Raw genomic sequence first — 22,741 nt, forward strand, 5'->3', positions numbered from 1 at the left:
TTATTAATTTCATAAGATCGAGACATATATACATACGTAACCTCATACCTATGTCCCATGGCGGTAGGCAGGGACAATGGAACGCCAATTATTACGAATCTTACACACCACTTTCGCTTCATCAACAGTCATTAGGCTTTTCATGCATGTTCGTCGTTACTGTAACTTTAATTTGTCCCTTCTTTAATATGTTACCTGTCTACTCGTAGTTTCTATATGTCCGCCTAGTCCCTCTATCTACGGCCCCATTACACAGTATATTTCTTTCGGAAAATATGCTGTCATCGATCCTTTCCACGTGTAAAGAAATTCTTTCATTTAAAGTCTACACAAGCGAATCCAAGCGGAAAGTTGGCATTTTACAAAAGATAAATATTTAAAGAACTTACTAAAAAATCTGAGAGAACAGAAAAAGTACTCAAATCTTAGATCATAGTCGCCCAACAAAAAACGGTTGCAATTAATTTGAATACTAAATCAATTTCAACTTCAAACAGCTCTTAAAATAGGGATGTCAACAGAGTGTTGGTAAAAAATAACTGGAATACTTTGGCGCACATTGACATCCGGATTACTTTAAAAAAACTAGTACAAGAATGTTATGGAAAAACAATACAACGCAAATTGTTCTATACTGTGCGATAACCGTGACTTTGCTTGTTATTTTGTGAATTTATAAGGACTATAGTACTATTGTTATGTCTTACTTTGTCTTCGTATTGTAATCTAGATTTTTTACTTATTAGGTTAAAATTTGGAAATGTGATGAGTTAAATTGATATACGGTACAATGTGGAAGTATATTGTATGAAAAAAAATGGAGACTGGCTTCTGCCAGCGGCTTCGCCTGCGTTCAAACGGGAAACAATCACTCAAATCAGCTCATACATTGTCTGTATGCCAAATATAAAAACCCATTCAGTAGTTTCAGCGTGATTGACGGACAAATATCCAAACAAACGAACTTTCACATTTATAATATTAGTGTAAAGTGTGATACAGCAAATAACCGCAGGTAAGGGCATTGATATAACTGCATTTGCTACACTGCCCTTAAATAAGGTAAACTAATAAGACAGGTAAGTAGTTATTATGACTTAGTTCCAATAGTACACTAATCACCACACATTAACGTAAACACAGAACAGCTGACATTCAACATACAACACAACAAAACACAACACAAAACAACAAACAAACTCCCAAACTTACCCACGATATTACAACGGCAGTGAAAAAAAAAAACAAAACAAAAAAAAGTAACAAGACGTACAGAATTTTAAATGGCAACACTGCGATCAAAACACGCCGATTGCAGGTAGGCCAATGACCTAGGTATTGAGTAATACAAATATATAATATATGCCAACCATGTCTTTGGCAAACAAGTCCGAATTTTTTGAATTCCTCGCGAACTGGTATTTCTACTTTGGCCACTAAAAAAGTGGGTAAGTGTGAGTCGGGAGCTTAATGAGTTTAATCCTTATATGGAACACGTGTGGAAGTTTCCTTGTGTTTCAATTTGAATATAAGTCGGTTGAGTTTAGTTCCGTTTTCTGCGGTTCTAATGTTGATGGGAGTCTGTAGATTTAGCCCATCTGCACTGTTGCTGCAATTAACTGCACGGTTGGCGCGGTGGCTGGCGCAGTTAGCTGCTACACAACATGTAGCGGGTTCGATCCCGCATGGAATAACTCTTTGTGTGTTTCGGGTCTGGGTGTCATGTGTATATAAACTTGTATGTTTGTAAACGCACCCATACCTCAAGAGAAAATCCTAGTGTTGGGCAAAGCATTTTTAATTTTCTATTGATGGCCCATTGCTGGATTATCTCTCCCATGAAAACCCCTCTTATCTAGATAAGAAGGGTTTTTCATGAACTCTATACTTGGAAGAAAAGCGAGTTGGAGATCGAAAGAAAAGGTTCAGTCTCTGTCCAATGTGTAGTCCTATAGTCGACTCTTACAACAATCGGAAGAAGAGTACCCAGGGGCAGAAATAAGTACATTATATTATATTAACTACATTAAATTACAGTTTCCAATACCAGTCCACGGAACTCCTAAACTATCGAAAAACCATATAATAATAATATAAAAAACCGGAACATATTAATGGTGTGTGGAATATTCCCATGGCGTTGGAATGACCTGTCACTTATTGGAACTGGTCTCATTTGCATCTTTAGGTTCCAATGTAATAATACAAAGTGTTCGTTCACCTTCTTAAGGTCATCTAGCTATGAGCCAAATGGCATTTAAGTGCAAAGTCGCGCGATAAAATAGAACACTCAAAGTATAGGCGTATTTATTTATTTATTAATTAAGTAAGGGTCGTCTACAAGGAATAACATACGAATGAAAAGGTATGTGCTTCCCCAATTATAGGAGGCTATATCATGCAAAAAATTCACAAAAATATACTTAAATCTAAAATCATAGAAATGAACAGTTCAGAACTTGCAATTTATGGCACACAAAAAAACACCAGACACATTCAGATACATATATCCAAAGCAGAAGATATATTAAAGAAGGGCCCTTAACCGACGAGCATGCATGAAATAACTGATGACTGTTGATGAGGCGAAAGAGGTACTTAAGAATCGTAGCAATTGGCATCTTTGGCTCCCCCTATGAGAGACAGGTGTGAAGTTATGTATGTATCACCACATCAGAAAACGACCACAGCTATAGGATAGACTAGCTGCTTTAATTTTTTGAACCCCTCAAAAAAAAAAGTTTGAAAATATGAACATTTTGCCGGGAAAGTAAATAATTCGCACCTGGATGAAGCCAGGGTGGTAGTTTAGTTTAGAACTTTGTATGATGCTTCGGGAAGATACCAGGTGATGTCTAGATATATGATTGATTAAAATAGCTTTCCTTGGTATTGTACGAACTAAAGTTATTGATGTAAGCAATCAATTTACATTTCCGTTACATTAATATAGACAAACCTGGGAACTATACTCGCCAACTGACTACTTTACATTAGGCATTAAGAGACTATCACCTTAAAAGCTTATAAACTGTATTTTGAAAACGATAAGGTTCAAAATATAATGTTTTATAGTTATGCATACGCAAATTCTAAGTTTGTTATATTATATACATTTTAAATAGGAAAGTTTCGGTTTCACAATGCATTGTTGGCTGTTGAAAATGGCGACCAATTATTGCCTATTCATTATTTTACGGAGTTAAGGGGACAAATGATTTTGTCATATTTCTATACGTCGGTTTGTCTCTAGTTATTGTATTACAGACAGACCGACTGACGCTTTCTTTTGTAAATAAATCATGTTTGAAAACGGTTTTCCCTTTTTCTGTTTATTTTATTTGTTTGAATTTGGAACTGTGAAGCGTTTAAAGTTAGAACAGAGTAAAAACATCGTTACATCACTATGGTACACGATTGTCTACATATGAGCCCTGAGGGCTGTCAAATACCAAAAAATATCTATGTTAATTTTTATGAAACGAGCAGACGTAATTATCACCTGATAAGCAATCGCCCATGAACTCCAGAGGCGTTACAAGTGCGTTGCCGGCCATTTGGGGGTTAGGAATTTAAGGGTTGTTGGGGAATCGGGATCATAGGGAAATTGGGCCTCCGGTAACCTCACTCACACAACGCAAGCGTTGTTTCACGTCGGTTTTCGGTGAGGTCGAAATGTCCGTAACCTACCGTCCACAGTAAACGGTTTTAATACATTATTAATAGATAATAGACAGGATACGCAAGCCCCCTTCAAATAAATCACTTCAAATCATGAAGTCCACATTTCGTTAATTGACCATTGCACCCGTGTAGGGTGCTCAACTGCGCCGCGCCCTTAATCTAAACCGTAATGGCTGATTTTTTGACAGACAGACATGTCAGCGGCCGTTTCCTGACCACTCTATCTTAATTAACTCTCTTCATGGCGTTACTAATTAAGACATTAAGGTTCAACGTATAATAATACAATTTAAAAATGCTATCTGCTACATAAGTAAGTGGCTACGTACTTGTAACCTGTCGACACATCACCTGTCCAAACACCATAAGCGTAAACTCCACATGCGATAACTTATAAAAACACCTTATTTTTTTAGAACTAATAAAAACATTCCTATCGGTCATTCAAGCGAACTATGAGAACCGTTATCCTGCACACGATAACCGACCAAGTTGAATGTTACAACTAGCAATATAAACTTACGTACAACGCCTCAACTTTTCAAGTTGTTCGGTTCATAACATTCCGCTTATTCCTACCAAATCAAATAAGTACATATTTGTTGAAAATGTCGTTGATACAGGTGTAACATGTTTTACAACCAAGTTCTGATATTCAAGGGTACTTAGTACCTAATATTTATAAAATAATTGGTAATGCAAAATGTAAAAGTTGATTTCGCAAATATATAAACGAAACAAAATGAAAAGTCATCACTAAAGCCTACTTCGAATTCTAATTTAAACATAGAATGAAGACAATTTAATTTGGCCATGTTATTTGTAGGTGCGTTCTAAATGACGATGACGCCAAATGCGCATTCCATTCGAGGAGGAAAATGAACGCAGCGAATTCGCGGAACGCACCGTTGCACTATTTATACGTTGACAATCTATTTGCTATCGCATTCAGCACGGACCTCTATAATTTAAGCCTTATTTGTTTACAGATAAGGATGTCCGAAGGCTAATGTTTAACTTTCCCGACTAAGTTTGCAACAAGCGAACTTTACGCGGGAAAACGTTTCGATTCTGACGTCGATGAGTCAACAATCGAATCTTTATTTTGAACGCATTCGTGACTTGAGTTCGAAACTGCTGTAAGGCGAAGTAAATGCGAAGATAATATATTGAGCTTTTTGGTGGTTGGGTTTATTGCGGCGGGGTCAGTTTACAATAGAAATTGAGGGGACGAAATTCCTCTGCTAATGTTTGATGACGTAGCAAGAAAACGGCTACATTCATGGCGGTATAATGTACTGTTGCTATGACGTCTAATCTAATATTAATGTTCTAACATTAGTGTTACACAATAAGATCCTTTTTAAATTCTGCTAAGTAATTAAAAGCGGTTTTATGTAAAGCACAGAATTCCCCGCGCTAGTGTTGGCCAATCGGTTTCTCGGAATTGATATTACTATATTGTTTGTCTATTACAGTTTGTGTTATCGTAGAATGCAATGTGGATGTGAGGGAGTCCTTATGCGTCCTTCCTTCCGTCATTGTGGCTTCCCTGCATAATATCTAGCATATATTTAGACCACACGTGAGCATTCCCGTAGGTAAAGACAAAGAGAGAGAGAAAAGGGGTTAAGAAAATGGCGAACATTTTAAAAGAGCCCGCGGTAAAAGCTAGTTAATTTAAAACATTAAGATTCAGAATCGTAATAAAGTCGCGAAATTTACCAAAATGTAGGCGTTTACTAGGAAAATATTGTAGCTATAATGAGATGAATAAAGGAAAAAAATTAAAGCAATTTATTTCGTCTGATGTTTTTTATGCCTGTAGGCTATTTAATTGTCTAATGTTCTACAAGGCTACCTTTTGAGGCAGGCTTTTTATTTTATTTTTATTTCAATTTCATCTGAAGACAGATATCAGAAAAATCGTTTGTTAAAAATATCACTTAAATTATATTGTCATATCCATTTGGTGTCCTTTTTTTGAGAGGGGAAAATCATTCAATGACTTCTTCCGCCTTGGGTGAGATACACTTAGGGTATTGTATGTGATAAGATTCCTTTACAAATTTGATTGGACTTTGTTAGGTTAAAATATCGTATAGTATAAATAAAAGAAAACTATTAATTAATTCGGGAAACGTACTTTTATTCAAACGTAAAATTATGAACTAGAATGCACAGACTTCACGATTAGTACGGTGGCTGGGCACTGCCGTGCAACGTGTAGCGGATTCTATTCCCGTACGGACCAACTCTTTATGTAATCCATAAATTGTTTATTTTTTTTCGGGTCCAGGTGTCATGTGCATGTGAACATGAATGCTTGTAAGCGAACGCACAACACAGGAGAAAATCCTAGTATGGAGCAACGTTTAAAAAAAAGAAAATGATGACAAGTATACTTAGGTACTGCTATATCACCTGAATGTTAGTTACCTAACTACTAAAACCCCTAAAAAACAAAAAATCTTATTCCAAAAAACTGCAACATAACAGCAGCTCGGCAATTTTCGAGTCGATAATTCCTTAGCAGAGCCCAATCATTGGAACTAATAATATAATTATTTTTTTTCCTTATAAGAGGTTAAAAATTGCAATAACCGATACTGGTTTCTATGCAGGTTTTTTTACCATAAGGCTATGGTTCATTGGCCGACAGAGGTTATGCCGGGAATGTCCGGTGGCGGCGAGTCCGGAAACGGGAGTAAGTAGTCAACTCGGACCACATACCTACGGCCCATTTGGGACGAGTTGCAGAAATTAAAATAAAATAATATTTTTAGTGGTCAACTCGTCCCACGTCACTACCACATTGAGATAAGGTACAGTCAGTAGGAAAAGGGTTAGTGTGGAAATAATAAAGTTCTATTACTTTGTTGAAAACAAAAGATTTTCTAGGAACTTTATTCTATCTATGTTATCATTTACTTCATAAGTGACCGCCATGACCATTGTTTAAGCCACACATGTTTACTATTCTTAGTAATTTTGGTTAAAACATGAATTGTGCGATTGCTAAAAAAAATTTAGGTAATAAATTATTTAACCGACACTAAAAAATGAGGTTCTTACTTCGTCAGGATTTTTTAATATGAAATAATCTATGAACAAATAGAAAGTAAAGAAAAAAGCTATAAAAAAGTATTTTTAGTCTTGTGTTGCTAACTGTACCAAACATTGATAAAGTTTAAAAATCCATACAAAAAAAAAGTGGGACGAGTTGACCACTAAAAATTTAATTTATTTTTAATTTCCCCAACTCGTCCCAAATGGGCCGTAGGTATGTGGTCCGAGTTGACTACTTACTCGGAAACGGTGACGGTAGCAAATGGAAAGGTCAATTTTTGCCTTTTTAATTCGATTGATGCGAATAAGGGAGCGTTTAATAAGAGTGTTGTTAGATTTGTGTTGTTGGGTGTCTTTGTGGGTGCTATTTGTGTAGATGGAGAGAAGAGTGTCCTTATGTAGTGGTTATAATATATTATATTATACTTTTAAAGATTTTAGCATGATTAGTGAAAGCGCAAATAAAGTTTAGTTCATAGTAGTTTAAATCCAAAGGATATAAATTGCAAGAAATGTGTCGATGTTACCAGTAACAAACAATATTTAATTTTACAACGATTAAAATTAATTATTGTTTGTTACTGTTGTGTGTTAATTAGAAAAAAAATTAAAGTACTATAGGAGTGTATATCGTTGCATCGGGTTCTAGGGGTTCGCCCTCGCTCCTGTGGGTTAAAAATACTATCACCCAAGCTCATACCCTATCTGTATACCAAATTTCATCAAAATCCGTTCAGTAGTTTCAGCGTAATTGACGGACAAACATCCAAAAATTTCAACAAACAAACATTTACATTTATATTATAATATTGATTGCTTTTATTTTTTAAACCTTAAACAAATTACCCTATACTTTAACTAACAGATAACAAGCAGCCCCCTTCTGATAAGCAACCCCATGTCTATCTCACAAAGCACATGCAAAATTACACGAAATACCTTTATAATGCCATAGACGACCCCCCAGTACACCCCTTGCATCTTTACCATAATAAATCTATAAGATTTATAGCTACAACAGCACACAGACAAACCGCTTCCCACTTATGACTTAAAGAGCGGTTATAAACGCGATCTTTCATACAAACTTTCAATTTCATAGGAACTGCTAAACTGATTTTAATGAAATTCTGTATTCATCTCTATCTATTTTATATTAATATGTAAAGCTGAAGAGTTGATTTGCCTGTTTGTTTGAACGCGCTAATCTCCAAAACTACTGATCCGATTTGAATAACTATTTTTGTGTTAGATAGTGTGTTACCAAAGAATTTAGCCAGAAAGGCTATAAATATCATGCTAAGACCGATAGGAGCCGAGTAATGGATGAAAAATTTAATAAACATCAATATGAAAGTAACTCACGACTTTGTCTATTGTCTCTTTTTTATCTCTTCTTTACGCCTGAACTAAACTAAAAATCGTTTAAGTAGTTTCCATGAACATACCCTAAGTTTGTATGAAAACCCCTATCACGAAAACGCTCTAAACATATTTTATGCAAATTGATTCGCTATTATAAGGAACACAGGAACAGCAAAATATTTCGTATTGGCATAATTCTGCATATTGCTCCAAGTACCGGTTACATGCGGGTTTCCCCGTAATATGCAAAATCCGATGTAATGTTACATTATGTATGTCTATGTACATAATGTAAGGAACTATGTATGTCCGTTTGTTCCGTCTTCCATTTCAATCAACTTATTGGTTGACTTGAATAAATTTCAATTAGGTATGTTAGTATAATTGAAAATAAAATGCTTTGACTTTGAATTTGAAAGTAGCGGGTTTGAGATGCCTTATAGGACGTTTTTAGAATGCAATTGCTTTAAACTTGATACTTGTAGAACTTTTCTCAATTAGTAATGTAAGTCTTTAATTATTTATCAATTAGGTTAACAGTTATTTACAAATTAAACTTAGTCTTTTTGAGGAAAACAAATAGGAATAGGGACCGAACGCGAATTTCGTATATAAATAACCACTGCCGACCAAAGACCTCTTTTCACACGGATAATGTTTAAGTATATAAAACACTTGCTAAATGCAGGTTAGCGATTTCAAACTTATAATAAGAAATTAAAAGCCCAGGTTTCCTCACGATGTTTTCCTTCACTGTTTGTCAGTAGCGTCTAAATAATATTAGAAGGTACATATAGCTCGGAAAAAGTCACATTGGTACTTTGTTGTTGGTAGGTTTCAAAAGCGTAGGTGTCTTATTCCGACCACTTCGACCTTGCATGCGACCGAATGTAATTTTATAAGGAAATCACTATTACCTGGAATAGTCGAGTAGTGTCATAATAATAAGTGTATTAATTATACATTCTTTCGGTTGCAATAAACGTAAAGTACATAGGATTGTCTTATCTCATACTCGTTCGCAGAATGAGAGTATTTCTAGCTATGCTAAGTAATCTATGTTAATCTTGAGTCATATGCCACACCTAGTGCTTAGGTGTTAGTGTACCTAACTAAAATTAGAACTGTGCTAAACAAAATGTCAACAGTCACATAAAAACAAATAGAATTAAACAGAAAAATGAATGTCTATTTAAGAATCTACTGCCATTTTTTGCATAGGAGTTATTGAACCGCTTTTATGTCTTAATGCCGTACTCAGAAACAGATATCAGAAATTATTTACTTAAACTATTCCTTAGTAACGATTTTGTTTGAAAAACAATAGCAAAGCGTTGAGTTTAGTAATTATTAAATGACTCTGAGTACGGCGGTAATTTAACTTAAATTCCTATCAAATTGGTAAGAACTAAATGAAACAATGTTATGAAACAAACACATAAAAATGGTTGTCATCTTACTAATATTATAAATGCGAATGTTTATGAGTTTGTGTGTTTATTACTCAATCACGTCAAAATTACTGAAAGGATCGCGATGAAATTTGGAACAGCAGTAGATTATGATCCAGAATAACACATAGGACACTTTTGATCACACGGAACCGCGAAAAGCCGCTGGCAGAAGCTACTCTCTCTATATAACCAGATAAAAAACGGTGTCGAGAATGTTAAATCTGAACTTGTAAATTTCAAATAGAATATATATTATACAGGCTGTAACTTCTACACCCCCCTTACAGTTCCACATGAAATAACATAAAGAACAGCACACGAACCGAATAAAACCCCGTTTTACAATATCACAAATATCCGAAACGATCTCTATAAAATTTGCAGAGGTCTGAAGCTAATATTTTTCTTTGGAGCACACCGTATAATATTATAATTTGCACACAAAATTGTTAGTACATGCTGTATTTGAATTTGTGGTTTAAATTCCTCATATAGATTTGGTAACGCTAAAAAGTATATTACACATACATATAGCTTAATCTTGCAAAGACTTTTGAATTAAAGTTGTATTGGGAACTTTTTGATTTTTATGGCCGTAATTATAGGCCGTCGAGTCTAGACTAAAATTTTACTGCAGTTAATATGCCATGTAATGCCTCTAACATGGCATTAAAGTAGTCGAATTCCTCATCAAATAGTCAAAATCAAATCAAATACTTATTTCAATTAATCGTAAATTAGGCACTTTTGTAACATCAAATTGTATTCTCCATCAGTCTGTCTGTCAGTGAAGCTAGGTGCTCATTCCAAAGTGTTGCTTCGAATGAAGAAGAAAGAGCAAGCAACTCCATCGTTACTCTTTTAAAAAAATTGTTTCGTAATTAACCCAAAAACATATTTATAACATTTATGTAATTTCATACATAAGTAAAGTACCCTTAACATACTAGTACGCATGCAGACTGACGACTGTTGATGAATCGAAAGAATCTATTGGTATTCCATCTCTTATTCATTCTCTGCCTATCCCAATGGGAGACAGGCGTAAAGTTATGTATGTATGTATGAATGAATAAACAAAGTACCTAAGTAAACAGCTACTACCAATGCACACGTATAAAAAAAGTATGGACTAACAAAATTGAAGTTTACTCAAATGTTATCAGGTAAATATGCACGTAGGTAGTAAATAAATCAGTAGGAGGTAATGCAACTAAACACCGGACGTACGACATATAGTATATGTCGCAACATACTTTGGTATATGGGACAGAGGTAACAGAAGTATAAGTGCGAGAAAATTTACTAATGAAACATTTTTTAAATTGCTATCGTGGGCTGAAGAGTTTGAACGCGCTAATCTCCAAAACTACTGGTCCGATTTCAATATTTGTTTTTGTGTTGGATCCTGCATTTATCGAGGAAGCTTATAGGCTTTGCAAACATCACGCTACGATTAATAGGAGCGGAGCGAAATGGGTAAGAAGTAATTAGTATAGTTTACATATAAACTCCAAAACGTAATATTACTTTAGGTTAGTTCTATTGATTTCAATCTTGTAAAAGAAAAACAAATATTTATATTAGGTTATACACATCCGTTATTGCAAAAGCTACCTTAACAAACTAACCTTCTGACATATTTTCGTATAAAATCACCTAGACTACGTGATATCACTAACGCAACTAGGGCAAAGTGTCAAGTAAAACCGAGTTTTTATCGATTATGTTGATTCTAGAATATGATTAATAAGTTCAAAGAGATCGAACGGTTCTACAGCGTACCGTTAAATGGATTGTGACGTCATTTGTTATAAATTAACCTGTTATATTACAGGTGGATAGAGATTTGCACCAACTATGCCTAGAAAATCATCCAATGACTTTTTCCGCCTTGGACGAGGCGAGAAGGAGACTAAAAACCACCCCGTTTCTACTCCTGCTTTGAACCGGAGCCTCGGTAATCCATTACGTTGGTCACAGCTCCGGAACTATACAAAGGAAAAGGCTATTTTTTAATTATTAGAGATTGATTTTTGCAGGGAGGTCCCTGTTAAATGTGTAGAATTTTGTAGTTCCTTAAACGTCGGCATCTAAAACAGCGACATAAAGATTAGGAAATGTATTTTATTCTAACACTGCATGACCAATAAAAAATATTAAGGAATAATAATCATCCGTAATTTTGTGGCAAAAACCTGTAACATAACTATATAAGTCTAGTTCCCATTTTAACTTATCCTTAAACCTTGAACCTTAAACAAACGAAACGAAATACGTTCATTGGCGTAAATATACGAATTTATTAAGTTAAAACTATATTTATAAAACCACAAACACATTGTTGTTTACAATATCCCTATGTAGGTAAACAATACTTTTACCTGGATCGAGCAATAACCCGTAGATAACGCTAGGAAATTACAAAAATCTTTCGACTATGGAACTAAAATATTACTATTAAAACTATATTCTCCCTTTTCCAAAGAACACAACTACTTCGGCACTGCTTACTATAAATCTTCATAGTAAGTTCTTGAAAACAAGAGTCCCATACAAAATATTATTTGAATTTTCTCTGTTGAAAAATGTATCACTTTCGTTTTTACTAGGGCTGCCCTGATCGCTTATGTTCGAAGTTTAGGGACTAGATCAAATCTTGCAAAGGTCTTGCAAGGAGCTACCCGTGTATGGAGAGAGAGAGAGAGAGAGATTTGGTAGGTGTACAGATAAAATATTTGTTTTTCATTGTATATCATTGGACACCATTTCCAGACCTACATGCAACTCAATTTTAGTGCGTTTCAAAGGAAAGTTACTTTGGCTGTCTCTCCGTATACTGACAGACTATTATTTATTTCTTTATTTGTTGACATTTCAAAAATACTTATTTATGGTTTAATTGGAATAAATGATTTGACTTTAACAATTTAACATGTTCAAGTTTATAAAAGTAGTATACTTGACTTCAGACTTAAAATATAAGAACAAAAATGTGCTGTAGTAGTATAATATTATTTTTGTGTCAAGCACAACCCTACAACCGATCACGGAGCATAGATAAATCTATAAAAAGGTCCGCGTACAGTTCAATTTGACAGTAAACCTTTGTTGTATAGACAATAAAACTCTAGCTGTTTGTTTGAGGCCGGCGTTTAGTAGTTAAACTAGGAAAAGTAAACAAATACCATTTCCTTCTTAGTAGGTGGGCAGGAAATACTAGTGTCGATGGATTTGTTTGGCAACAGTGGGATTGAGAAATTTACAAACGATAATTTTGCTGAAATTTTAAGTGTGGCAGAGTCATGCTTCGGCACGAATGGGCCGGCTCGACCGGAGTGATACCACGGCCTCACAGAAAACCGACGTGAAACAACGTTTGTGTTGTGTGAGTGAGGTTACCGGAGGCCCAATTCACTGACAGACTGACGACAGAAATGCCTAATTAAGTATTAATTGTAATAAATGATTTGACTTTGACGCAAGTATACATAGGTATTTAGGCAGCGCTAACCACTTATGTATGTATCTGTCTAGTCCGTTTGCTCGTTTGATTGTATCATATAAAAGATATCGTGTTATTTATTATTACATAACTAATACCAACTTCAATAAAGGAAAGGCAGACAAGATAAACCAGTAAACACTTCTCAGAAAACAATATAAACTTCACAGTTGTATTTTATTTTCTAAACGTAATTATATTTTTATTACAACAACGTCTAAAATAAGCGAAGTTATCGTTTTATGTAAGTTTTATATTTTACGTCAATTAACTTGGTATGAATGAATTTACTAGAATATCACTTTGAATGGATATTTATTAATAGTATTCTTTATTTATTTCTAATACTTGTTAATTACATTTTTTAATTATAAAACAAAACTTTAATAAATACAAAGAGCAGTAGAAATCCAAACTATCGGCGGTCAGGGCTCAAGAGAGGAATTTCCAGACAATACGCGCTTTATCCAGAAGTACTGCCTTCTGCATCAGGCCCTTGACCCAACCATCTATTCAGGAGTTGATCGATGCTTTTGGCTATTAGGCCATTGGCAGATACGATTATTGGCACAAGATTCCTGAATCTACATCCTTCCTGTCGACAATCTCATGAGCTAAATCAATCTATACATATAATAAAATCGTAGAAAAGTGCTGTCTGTACATTGAAAATAAAAATAAAAAAAATAGCAGGGGTTATTGTTATGTCGATGTCGAACCCAAAAATGTAATTAACTTTTTTTTTGTCTGTTTGTCTGTTTGTCTGTTTGTCTGTTTGTCTGTTTGTCTGTTCGTCTGTGCGCGCTAATCTCAGAAACGGCTGATCCGAGTTGGATGCGGTTTTCACGAATATATTGTGGGATGCTTAAATTTACATTTAGTGTTTGTTTCATGTCAATCGGTTCATAAATAAAAAAGTTATGTCAAATTAAAGAATCACGTCGAACATTCTATGCTTATACCATTAATCTCCGCAACTATTTGACGGATTTGGTTGAAATTTGGTACAGATATAGTTTGCAGATATATTTTTATTTCAAAAATCAAAAAATAAAAATAAGAAATAAATTATTTATAAATAATTCTATGTCGATCGTTACACGACTTCGGTTCATGTTATTGTTTTAATTTATCGAAAAAAAGTAAATAAATAGTAAAAAGGTATGAAAAAAATAATATCAATATAATAAAACATTTAGTACAAAGAAAATGCTCTAACGGAGTATAGATAATTCTATGTCGATCGTTACACGACTTCGGTTCATGTTATTGTTTTAATTCATCGAAAAAAGTAAATAAATAGTAAAAAGGTATGAAAAAAATAATATCAATATAATTAAACTTTTAGTACAAAGAAAATGTCCGAACGGAGTATAAATAAATAATCCAAGTTGTCTTTATCCTCGATAGATGGCGTTGGGATCGAAATAGATCGCGCTATGGTTTCGTTACATTCATTTGGTTGGGTATCGGCCGAGCGCTTCGGTACTATCGTAGAAAAAGTGTATTATCAGTCGTATGATTATTTGTCTGTAGTGGTCCTGCTGTTTCGTATATTCTAAATTGGTTTCGTTGTATTTGTCAATTAATAAGTTTATTTGTTGGGTTTTCCTGGTTTTTTGGTTAAACTATTTAACGTAGGTTTAGTTTGATATCGATTATTAGTAGTTACTGTAGTTAGTTTTTTTAATAAAATTGTAAGTCTAATTTTTTTTTTAATTAGATTAGATTTAAGTCGTTTCTTTTAAATTATTTAGTTTAAGCTTGGTTATTATAGCATAGAGGATAGGTTGTAATATAGTTTCTTTTTTAATTGTTATAAATTCGTAATTCGTAGCTTTCTTTAGTTTTAAGTTAGTTTAAGTCCGTTTTTAAAATATTTTTTCAATGCCCTAATCTATTAAATTCAAACGCAGAGCTCATTATGTTGATTTTTGAAGAGTTCCCTGGAATATCTTCCACATCTCATTTTTGAAGAGATCCCGCGAGATCGGGAACAATGTGGTTAAAACCAAAAATTTGCCGGAAGTCACTATTCCACGCGAACGAAGTCGCGGGCAAAAGCTAGTATATATTAAAATCAATTATTAAGTAATAAGCTCACTACCTATTACATGGGTCGTATAACACAAATAGTCAAAAGCGGGTGTACATTGTATAGCGACATTACGTGCCGTAATATACACCTCTGCTTACCTTTTCGGGGATAAATAAGCATGAGTGTTTTTTTTTATTATTATAATGTAAGTAAAAAAAGCTTCTCCCATTTATTGACTACTTATAGACCAAAACAATCACACATGGAAAGAAATGACCTACCAGCTACATAACTCTCCTTCAAAACCTTAGGTTGGCAAACTGACGAAAATATTTTCAGGCACTGAAATCTCTAAAAACATCTGATGACTAATGACTGCACCAACAGACATACGGATATATGAACACTGAAAAATGCGTTCCATTTCCGAATTCCGAGACAGATGACGAATGGCCGAATTCTATATTTGAATCGCAAAGTGACATTTTTCTTGCGCATGAGTGGAATTGTTTACAGATAGTGCTTTAATTAGGTGATTCATTTGATTTAGGTATGAATGGTGTTTACGCCCATGTGTTGGTACAAGACCATAGCGAAGCTTTTATCGTGTGAGTCAAATGTCATGTGGTTGTGTGGCGCCGATATATGCGTCAGATTTGGATGTAATACCTATTACCTAGATGATTTCTGTATTACGCCTGGTATATGCTAATACTCTCGAGTTCAACTACATGGAACTTATACCATGTAGAGGAAAACCTATTGACAAACACTTAATCCAGCAAGATTCTATGCTGAACGCTATTTTAACAGCTACGATTGTTTATTGATCCGTCGGGAAATGGAAACCACTAGACGTTGAGCGGCAGCCGGTCGCACAACCACCGCGCCAACCCTGCAGTCATTGCATTGTCTTTGGAATTGGACTCAGCGCCGTGATCTTCGTAGTCACATTTGTGATCATTCAGATCATTCAACCAATATCATCCTAAATGATACCATCGATTTCCCTCAAGCGAAATTCAACTTTCTATCTCAGTCAATAAAAGGACCTCCAAAGAATCAAATTTAAAAAGACACTGATTACAAAGTAACCGATACTTTATCTCTACCGGAACAGTTAAAGTAATTAACCTCTGCTCCGATACAAGCCTGACCGATTTATTTCGCCGAATCAAATTCTGTTGCCAAGTCAAGATAAAAGTTATATAAAATGCCTACTGTTACAATGTTAAAAACTGGTGTTATCTTTGCAAAATGTGTCTTTTTTGTTAATATTGTTATAATCTTTTTTCTTCTGGAACTGAATTGATTGTGGTTTCAAGTATATTTTGAGAATATTCAATACTGTTTAAATTTCCAAGCTCCAAGTGATCTGTTAACTGCTCATCAGCTCATTAAAGTTACTTTCTGAGATTTCATACTTCGCACTTTAATAATATCTTTAAGGAAACAAAGGACTTTTTCTAGAAACCGGTTAAAACTAAAAATAGAACTCTCACTCTCGTGACATCTAAATATTTATAGCAGCTGTCTGTCCTATTGTCCATTTATCTAAAATAATACTTCATTCATCCTGAATGACAATTCTCACAGAGAACTACCCCATTCCTTCACGACAGGCCCACCTTACGACCTCCATCAATCATATTTTAAGAAAATATTATCCTTTTTGCACGAGTCCAAAAATAGTATTTTGGGACGATGTTTCTATGTCGGTATGAGGGCTTTTTATATCGAGATCACTTGAAAACGCCTTCAGAAACAATTTAAATTAGAACACAAGAATTACTCAAGCGATATATAGGTATCGACACCCAATTTTCATTAAACATAGACCCGACCCTCATATTATTGATTAGAAATAAAAGATTTAAAAAAGTACCTTTAACCGACGAGCATGCATGAAAAGACTGATGACTATCGATGAAGCGAAAGAGGTGTGTAAGAATCGTAGCAATTGGCGTTCCATTGTCTCTGCCTACCCCCATGGGAGACCGGCGTGAGATTATGTATGTATGTACGATTAAAAAAATAAGCCAATATGAACTCGATACTTCAATGAAATACAGACTCATCATCATCACATTCGCAATATTTGGCCAGTCATTACAATAGCTTGGCCTAGAATTTGTCTTAAACTTTTGACTTACAAGCACCATGGGGTATGAGTAGGCTGCTTATTTAATAGGCTCTTGAACCTAGAGCTATAGGTTCATTGCGATATTCATCTACAAAATAAGACTAGATCACCGATAGAACGATATCAATGATTAGATTTGACAAGAAATCTTTGAGTTCAACTATCTTCCTTGTGGTTTTATTTATAAAAGTGCTTTCTTCTGAATGAATATCCAGCATCACAGTAAAGTTATCACCGTTTCTGTTCATTGCTGATCCAAGAACTCACAAACAGCACGCCATTCATTGAGCTGGATCTTCAGCTCTTGAACTCTTGAGCTCTTGAGAACCAATTAGAGATAGTTATATGATGGACCAGCAATATTTTTTTTTAACTTTGCTGTCCTGTTTTCCGCTCTTGAATTTTTGTTTGTGTCGTGGGTGTGTTTAAAAACATACAATTTCACATACACATGACACCCAGACTTGGAACAACAATTTGCGAGTCACACAGAGTTGCTTCGTACGGGAATCAGAACCCGCTACACATTGCACGTCACCACGCCTACCGTTCAATCAAAATTGCGAGAGGTTCTCTTTAATTTTACTCAAGAAATCATCATTAAATAAAATAATTATTTAAATAATTAGGTTGGTGCTTTATTACCACTTTACAGATAGAAAATTAATTATAAATTCGCGAGGTTGATGATGATGAGAATAGTGAATATAATATGTGGGTCAGTTATAAAATATAATTATTTCATAATTTATATTGCATTCGTTGCCGGCGCCATCATTGGCATGGTGGTCGGTCATGCAATAGCGTCGCTTAGCATCACAATCATGATCCGCCAATAAAATAATGATTAAGCACGCGAAACTCATTCAAAATTGCCTTTTAAGATGAAATATTCACATTAAATTATTGTGGGGGATCTTAATTATGATTCAGGAATTCAAAAACCCTGGATTTGAACCGGAAACTTGCCTCACTAGACTTGCCACTCGAACGGGTGCTGATCTAGGAATATATATATATTTTTTTTATTTTGAAAATCGTTAAGTGTTTCCTTGCATCGAATAGAGCCCGACTTAAAACAAATTTTGCCATTGATAACCTCACATTTCACCGTATTACATACGCTATAATTTTATACGCAATATACCTACAGGACCAGAATCTATTAAAAAAGAAATGCCGCAGGCAGTAAGCACAAAGAAAGAAGCCTACTCATGAAACAATCTCAATTCATCATTTGATACACAAATAACTGTTTCTTTCAATCTCGGGCGTACCTACATCAACTTATACACAACCAGGTTATCTTGGCCTCTCATCGTACAATCTTTCCACACATCCAACGGTCAGCTTATACTGGTTATGAGTAACTTGATGTGTTGTGTGTCCATACCTACATAGTTACATAGATATGCGTGAGTAGGCAGTATAGCGATAGCCATCAACTCTGAATTCTGAGCTTGACCTGCAGTATCTGATGTAATGAACCTAGATCCGGCTGGCAACAGGCTACATACAATGTATTGGACATATTTTAGAGTTCCTCTGTAGTAATGAGGTATGGATGTTTAAGTTCTGGAGTGTTATTTGGTACGGAGTTGAGAGATGTAGGATGAGCTTTGATAGGAATGTGTTGAGGTGAACACGGTAAATAAAGGTTGTAAAGGTATCATTTCTACAATTATCAAAGCTGGAGAAGTGGATTTTTAGATTGGGATGAATGATGAAAGAAATGGTTCATCTTTATTATCAATATTACAATGTTCTGAAACAACAACAGATTTAGGAATTGTGCCCTCTATTCACCAAATTTCAATTCCAAATGGAATACCAAACTTAAATAAGATTAGCAATATAAGACTTCTAGCAATTTCTCAAGGTGTTATTTATTTATATGCACTGGTTGTTTGATCGCTTTGTTGGTTGGCTGATCTCTTATCATCAGGTGACTTGTCTGCTTGTTTGCTAACTATTAAATGTACAAAACCCGTACTCCATAGTCGCTTCGCCCCCCAACACTGAATGCATATCACGCTCCCGAATGCGCGGTCACCCAGCTAATCTAAATCACCATTTAGTTATCAACGTTGCCAAAAAACTTAATTAAAATGCATTGATAACGAGTTCCATTGGCCGTTGACCCCGATAACTTGAATTGTCAGTAGGTGTACATTAGTTTTTTTTTTACTGTCTTTATTATAGCTCAGAATTGCAGTATGCGAATAGGTATAATACACTTATAAAGATGTTTTCTCAATTTTTATTGCTTGTTTGATTGTTTTAATGTGTTCTGTTTGGTCTGAAGAATGGCGTCATCGGTATAGTGGTGGTAAGTGGGATGAATATCGGGGCTCCAGCTCGAAAAGCAGGAGTAGGAACGGGGTGATTTTTAGTCAGTAAGAGTCTGACACTCCCTCTCGTTTTGCCAAAGACGGGAGAAGTCATTGTATGGTTTCAATGATTGGTCCTACGACCAATAGTCAATAACAGTAAATTGACACAGAATCTCGCCAGTCAGCCAGTCAGTCAAGTTCTACCAAAATGGTCTCATAATTGAAAGAGTAGCAGTAGTCCAATCCAAGACAAACTTTTATCTTTCTTAGTAGAAATCAGATTTGGTTGCATCAGTTGCATGTTATTAGCTATAACACAATACATCTTTGAATTACAAAATACTCTTCTCGTCTCCATCAATTGATAATTCCATTCCAATGCCATCGATCGTTTTAACCCTTGCGCATCAACCCCCAAAACATAATTACCAATGTTTACATTTCAATTAAGTATTTTTCGCCAAGGCAACAAGGCGATGGCCTTTTAAAAATTCAAGGTGCCTACGAAATTCGAGAAGATTCTACCTCAAATTACTTGTCGTTCGGAAAGAAAATTTGATCAAGACGGGTAAGTCAAAGTGAAATTAGTGTCTCAAAAAATAGGTTAAAATGTTTTCTTCCGGCTGTTGTGTTTTGTCATTTCATCTAGATCGTATTGTAACATTTACATGGAGATAGAAAGAGTAATTCTTCGAACTGGACAGTTTTATGAAGACAGATAATAATGTGGACTAGTTATGAAAATACTTACAAACTTATTGGTTTAGTACTAATCATGTATGCGTTTAACCAACAGTCCAGAGACCCAATTACCCGTCTTCCCAATCCCCGATTCCCCAAACATCGTTAAATTCCAAACCTTCAAAAAGATTGTAACGCACTTGTAACGTCTCTGATGTTTCGGGTGTCCATGGGCGCCGGCGATTGCTTACCATCGTGTGATTTTAAGGGGAGGCATGTGTTCAACAATGGACTTATTCCGCCTGATGATGATGATGATGTGTGATTCGTCTGCTCGTTTACTAAACCGGTATGACCATTTTAATTATTTTCGCAAATAAACAAATGGCGTCAAGAATCTAAGTAATACTTAAGGTTAAGTACACTTAATGTAGACCATCGTCACCATATTTGTTTACAAGCTTACAATAATATTGGCAAATAAATTAAATTGTAATGTCGTAATTAGTATTATTGACAATTTTGCCGACATAACGAACGTGCCGACTTCAAATTACTGTCGACTGTTGTACCTGGCACGTGTTTGCATACTGCAGTGTTCGATTTTTGAAATCCAACGTACCTGGAATAAAAGAAAAAAGGAATTAGTTTCTTTTTTTAAGTTTGACGTTTGTTCAGATTACTTTCTTAATGCAAGGAGGTTGTTGACGTAAAGTTTCTAGTTAGTATGTGATTCTTGAAATAACCATACATTTAAGAAATATATTTGTTTATAAATATGGATAGAGATTGTGCAAGAAACGATAATTTATACAAAAGAAAGAAGAGGTTGGGGAATATGATAGAGGAAAACGAGAAGAAAAAGTTCTATATTAGAATCGACTTAAAATAGAATTAGATAAAAATAAGACTACTTAGTTAAAATAAACGAAGACAAACCCTAAAAATAACTAGTATATGTATTAATCTCATTCATACAAATAGTCAGTATTTTTTTGTGTCTGAAATACTTTAGACGATCAATTATTTGCTAAGCAGGTACACACCTACACATGTCAAGATTTTGAAGATTCAAAATTGTATTTAATATTAAAGTGTGCAAACGAGTCGACTGTTGGCGAGTATGTAAATATTGTCTTTAAAAATATTCTTCTAGTTACTTCTAGAGCGTGTCTTAAGAGGATATTTTTATATATGAAGAACACTTTCATATTTTTTACTAATTTACACTACATAATTTCAAGTGGTTTAATCCCCGAACGTTGGCACATTATCTATACATATAATAAAATCGTAGAAAAGTGCTGTCTGTACATTGAAAATAAAAATAAAAAAAATAGCAGGGGTTATTGTTATGTCGATGTCGAACCCAAAAATGTAATTAACTTTTTTTTTGTCTGTTTGTCTGTTTGTCTGTTTGTCTGTTTGTCTGTTTGTCTGTTTGTCTGTTTGTCTGTTCGTCTGTGCGCGCTAATCTCAGAAACGGCTGATCCGAGTTGGATGCGGTTTTCACGAATGTATTGTGGGATGCTTAAATTTACATTTAGTGTTTGTTTCATGTCAATCGGTTCATAAATAAAAAAGTTATGTCAAATTAAAGAATCACGTCGAACATTCTATGCTTATACCATTAATCTCCGCAACTATTTGACGGATTTGGTTGAAATTTGGTACAGATATAGTTTAGAACCTTAGAAAGGACATAGATATATTTTTATTTCAAAAATCAAAAAATAAAAATAAGAAATAAATTATTTATAAATAATTCTATGTCGATCGTTACACGACTTCGGTTCATGTTATTGTTTTAATTCATCGAAAAAAAGTAAATAAATAGTAAAAAGGTATGAAAAAAATAATATCAATATAATAAAACATTTAGTACAAAGAAAATGCTCTAACGGAGTATAGATAATTCTATGTCGATCGTTACACGACTTCGGTTCATGTTATTGTTTTAATTCATCGAAAAAAAGTAAATAAATAGTAAAAAGGTATGAAAAAAATAATATCAATATAATTAAACTTTTAGTACAAAGAAAATGCCCGAACGGAGTATAAATAAATAATCCAAGTTGTCTTTATCCTCGATAGATGGTGTTGGGATCGAAATAGATCGCGCTATGGTTTCGTTACATTCATTTGGTTGGGTATCGGCCGAGCGCTTCGGTACTATCGTAGAAAAAGTTTATTATCAGTCGTATGATTATTTGTCTGTAGTGGTCCTGCTGTTTCGTATATTCTAAATTGGTTTCGTTGTATTTGTCAATTAATAAGTTTATTTGTTGGGTTTTCCTGGTTTTTTGGTTAAACTATTTAACGTAGGTTTAGTTTGATATCGATTATTAGTAGTTACTGTAGTTAGTTTTTTTAATAAAATTGTAAGTCTAATTTATAAATTAATTAGATTAGATTTAAGTCGTTTCTTTTAAATTATTTAGTTTAAGCTTGGTTATTATAGCATAGAGG

General features: G+C 34.4%; 1 protein-coding gene and 1 long non-coding RNA gene across 2 annotated transcripts in view; one reads left to right on the plus strand and one right to left on the minus strand.

Moving 5' to 3' along the window:
* The window catches only part of LOC118272341 (tRNA dimethylallyltransferase), a 235,227-nt gene that overhangs the window by 151,147 nt on the left and 61,339 nt on the right, over window positions 1-22,741 (minus strand). The gene's annotated exons all lie outside the window — the stretch shown is intronic.
* Window positions 14,126-22,643, plus strand: LOC126910643 (uncharacterized). The gene is made up of 2 exons (XR_007705280.1): window positions 14,126-14,387; window positions 22,267-22,643. It is a non-coding gene; the product is annotated as an uncharacterized LOC126910643 (long non-coding RNA).

Source organism: Spodoptera frugiperda, chromosome 4 (assembly GCF_023101765.2).
Source record: "Spodoptera frugiperda isolate SF20-4 chromosome 4, AGI-APGP_CSIRO_Sfru_2.0, whole genome shotgun sequence".
Lineage (NCBI taxonomy): Eukaryota > Metazoa > Arthropoda > Insecta > Lepidoptera > Noctuidae > Spodoptera > Spodoptera frugiperda.